At 39.1% G+C, this 4,377-nt stretch overlaps 1 long non-coding RNA gene across 1 annotated transcript; it reads right to left on the bottom strand.

Annotated features, from left to right (window-relative positions):
* Positions 1 to 567: 567 nt before the first annotated feature.
* On the bottom strand, positions 568 to 4,377 carry LOC133214719 (uncharacterized). Its single transcript, XR_009726206.1, has 2 exons — positions 3,927 to 4,377; positions 568 to 1,536 (listed from the first exon to the last, which is right to left on the bottom strand). It is a non-coding gene; the product is annotated as an uncharacterized LOC133214719 (long non-coding RNA).

Below are 4,377 nucleotides of genomic sequence, written 5' to 3'. Positions count from 1 at the left end.
ACCACATTCAGACAAAAAGCTGAGTTAACAGAGTTACCACTATCGTCTTGCAATGCATTCTGGTGGCTCTCCAAGAGGGGGGCTGTAGCCATCTCAATACACAGCCAGCCATAGACTACAATCATTGTTTCAGAATTGAAGATGGGAGCAATCATTTGTCGCCTGCCACCCACAGTACCTCTGCCTTCCATTGTGCATTCCTATTTCAGGCTATACATAAATAAATCATACAACACTCCTCATACAATTGTTTGGGTTGGAAGGGACCTCAGGATCATCTAGGATTCTACGAGACACTTGCACAGAGCCTACATAAAGGAACTGTTCATTCTGTACACATGAAAAAACTGTAGAATATGCTCCAGAGGATTAAGGAGAAATTAAAATACTAGGACAGAGAAGACATAATGGGAAGATGGAGCAGGTGAAATAGCAACAGGCAAGGAAGGAGAAGGAGAAAATAAGACAGATACTGTACTAAAGTACCATCACCTCAAAAATATAACAAAAACCCCAATAACCAACCAACCAACCAACCAACCGAAGAACAAAAACCAAATATAGCAATAAAGAGTTTAAATATCTCTGTTTCCAATCAGGATGTGAAGGTAAATGCGATGTTCAATACAGGCAACATATTTTTATTCTGAAAGCAGCCTGGGTGTCCTTCCTGCAAGTGTATTTTACTCCTACAAAAGACTACCAGAAAAGAAGAGAAACCCACAGTTACAGACTCTGTATAAACTAAACCACTAAGGCCTAGAAAAGCTGAATTAGGCAAAGTAATTAAGCACTTAAGCAAAGGAGATAAAATGTGCAAACTACACAGCAGGTATCAAATGCCTTTTTTGTTTATTTGTTTAAGAGAAACATTTTAATTTTATATCTTTTACTGCAGTCTTGGTTCATGTTCCAGGCACTCAGCAAAGGCTCACAGCAGGACTGTCTTCAATTGCAGCAAGATTTGGATGAGCTCACGAAAACAGAGATTCTCTTCCTATTATTGTAACAGATGCACAGTACACAGGGAATAAGCAAGATGCTCACCCATACCTCCACTACTTGAAAATCATGTTAGTAGCAGCTCCCTTCCCATGAGTTATTTCACTTTAAAAATCAAAAGTCTCTTTAAAGATACATCAGGATGATTGCTCTGCTTCAGTGGGATTGCATTAGCAGATCCAGGAACATTGTCCAGCAGCCAGAATACACAGCTATTTTCTGCATGATGGTATAATCTAACTAGGATAAAAATATTGGGTGAGGGAGACAGTTTATGTCTCTCTCCTTGGTATGTCTTAGTATATCTATTAGTGGGATAACGCACAGTTGCGTGACCATCTGCTTCTCAAATCACTGGCACCACAGAACAGCAAAGTGAGAAACAGTGTTGTCAAAGTTAAATACATCTGCACTCTCTCAGAACCTTTTCCTGAGCCCAAATGTTGGTCCTTCCAGCAAAGTGTAGCTGCTTTTCACAGCAAATTCATACTGAGTTGTGTTTGAAGAGAATGATCTAGACACACCCTTAAGATTCTGAAGCAAAGAAAGCTTTAGCTGTAAACCTGAACAGATACATAGAGAGATAGGATAATTTTTTAATCTTACGCTCTGCTTTTCAATTCAATTGCTGCTTCTACAGTTGCAGGAAAACCTGCCCAAAAGCCTACAATTGTGTGCTAGAATCATACTCTGAGAGACTAAGACAAAGAAGCCTCAAATATGCCATCTATAGGTCTGATTTACCTTTATTAAGAAGCCTTTTGTATCCTTGGAGCAATTTCTGAAGGCAGGTTTCATCATACTCTTGATTTCTGGCTTCTAATTTATACTGAAAACACTGAAAGCAGCTTTCTTGTTTCAGTGCAGACCCAGACTTGCTGGCAGTGGCAGTAATACCAAGGTATCTGATGGCCTCTGCATACAAGCAGCTTATTGTTACCCACAGCCTCTCTGCAATGGTGGCACAGAGTGCTCTGCGGTAGGAAAGCCTTGTGTTCTGAATTATATTCACAATTAATTTCTCAAAAGGACAGTAATGCTATCTGCAGTGAGGTGCACCACTTAGAAACAAAGCAACTTCTTTCTTGAGATCATTACTACAACATGGTATAAAAAGCACGTATTTTATACCCTTAACAGCATCAGCACAAACTTACTCAGACTCACTGACCCCCTTCCTTCCTGCTTATGACAGATTAATAATAATAATAATAATAAAAGGTAAAAAGGCAGAAAATATTTGGTGGGGTAGATAGTCAGATAAACCAACAGACCAGCTTTGTATATACTTTATTAAATTTCCTTTAATAAAATTGAGCTGTTTCAATAACAATAATAAAATTCTAGAAGTTGGTTTCAAATAATTCGTCACATATAATAGTGGCAATATCTATCCTGCATTGTTTTCTTTATGACTTGGATAAACACCATCTGGCAACAGGGTGTTGGAAGGATTAAAATCGTGAACTCCTCTGCAGACTTTGCCCTAAGGTTACCAAAGAACAATCAATTCCTGGAAAGCAGCTTTGAGGGCACATTCGTCCCACCTCTCTCAATGAAAAAAAGACATCAATATCTCATTTAGTTTCCTAATGACCTTGCTCTAGAAGAACAGAAGATGGATCTCTTCACATGCTAGCTCATACACATGCCTCTTGTATTTATCCTACTATAGAGCCACTTTTAAGCCTCCATCAAAATTAAAAAATATACCTGCATACGTCTAGTCTGAAAAACAGTTAAGAACACTTACAAATTTAGTGCTTTTTTTGAACTAGGATGTTAAAATCCATCCTGGCATCTGACTCATGTGGGCTTTGATATTGCAAATGGACCTGAAGATTTTGGAGTTTGAATTCTGGTCTTTTTTTTGTTCAGTAAGGCAAGAATTATTTGGAACATACATATCATCAGGACTTGGCATTCCTCAGTGGCGACAAACCCGAATCCTTAGTTTTTCTACAGTATTGATTCTAGTCAGCTGGCTTGAAAACAGCACCAGTTTTAAGCACTTGCTTTTCATCCTCATGTGAGGGTTGCTATATTTTGCAGTAATGCATTTTTAGGTGGGCAAGTGACAGAGCAGTAGCAATTAAGTCAGACCAGTTTTATTTCTCATATTTTGTATTTTTCCTGACAGCAGTTGTTTAAAAAAGTGTCTGTTCAGAGTCATAAATAATGTTTCACTTCCCATACAGCCAATGGCAGTGCAGAAGCATTCGCCAAGTAAAATTGTAATGGTACTTACCAAGAAAGTGATTAACCATAATTGCTGACAATAATTTAAATATTTACACCATACTATAAATTAGGGCTTTAGACTAGTGCATAGTGCATCCAGACTAAAGAGCTCCTTCTCATCCTCCTGATTCATTTCTATGAATGAAAGGTCTTCACAGACCTGAAGAAAATGCAGCATTTTGACGCTAGTGTTTTTCCTAACTGTGAAGGTGGCTGTTTCTGTCTTCAGCCAGAAACCCCAACTTGGCCAAAGTTTTAACCATCTTTTTTAACCATTAGAAAATTCCTGTTCTGTACTTTGAGTCTCACATAGCAACACCTTTATAAAGGTTCTGAGATTAGCCACTGTGGTGGGATAAGCATCCATTATTCTTACACACTGCCATTAGTTTCTCATCTTATATAAAAAAGTGCCTAGAAATGCAGCATTCAACAATAACTCAAACCACAGTTTCCCGGGCCCCAGTATTAGAATGTTTTGTGTCTCTCAGTCATCGATTACCTCTTGTTTGTACATCAATTCTGCAGAAAAGCAATGCCAGAGAGAAACATAAATTCATATCTCACTCCTTCTGCCTACTAAGTCAGAAAAATGGTTTGGTGGTGCTCAAGAAGGAAATCCTCCGAAGTCCAAAGACTAATGACGTTCCCTTTTATTGTAACCCTTTTACAATCCGTCACACTGACTGGTACATTTAGGGCTTCACAGTGAGACCTCCAGGCAACCAGGTGCATTGCAGAAGTGATTCACATATATAGTCCTACAATGGAGACAGTTCTAGCCCAAAAGTCAATCTGCATCCATGCCTTAAAAACAGCTTTCCCTGGAACACAGCTGCTGGCACTGAGTAAGAGCACAAACCTGCAGATGAGCTCACCTAGATCCTGCTCCAAGCACAGATGTAGCCTGTGTTTGGCCATGTCAAGGTCCCTTAGGAACCAGATGAAGTACAGAACTGATAGTCAGCAACACTTCATCCTGAAGCATCTGATCCCAAAGCAAATCTGAGCATTCTGTTTGATACCTATCAAAAAGAGATTCAAAGCATCCAGCATGCTAGATTTCCTTTGGACCCCCATTTCATTAGCAGCTTTTCCTCCTTCTACCCTCAGTCAGTGTAAGAAACCATTGAG

Source organism: Neopsephotus bourkii, unplaced genomic scaffold (genome assembly GCF_033783945.1).
Source record: "Neopsephotus bourkii isolate Nb327-2 ecotype Australia unplaced genomic scaffold, CSIRO-AGI_Nbou_v1 NB_923, whole genome shotgun sequence".
In the NCBI taxonomy this organism is placed as follows: Eukaryota; Metazoa; Chordata; class Aves; order Psittaciformes; family Psittacidae; genus Neopsephotus; species Neopsephotus bourkii.
The sequence above is the reverse complement of the archived record's forward strand: the minus strand, read 5'-3'. Positions and strand labels throughout refer to the sequence as shown.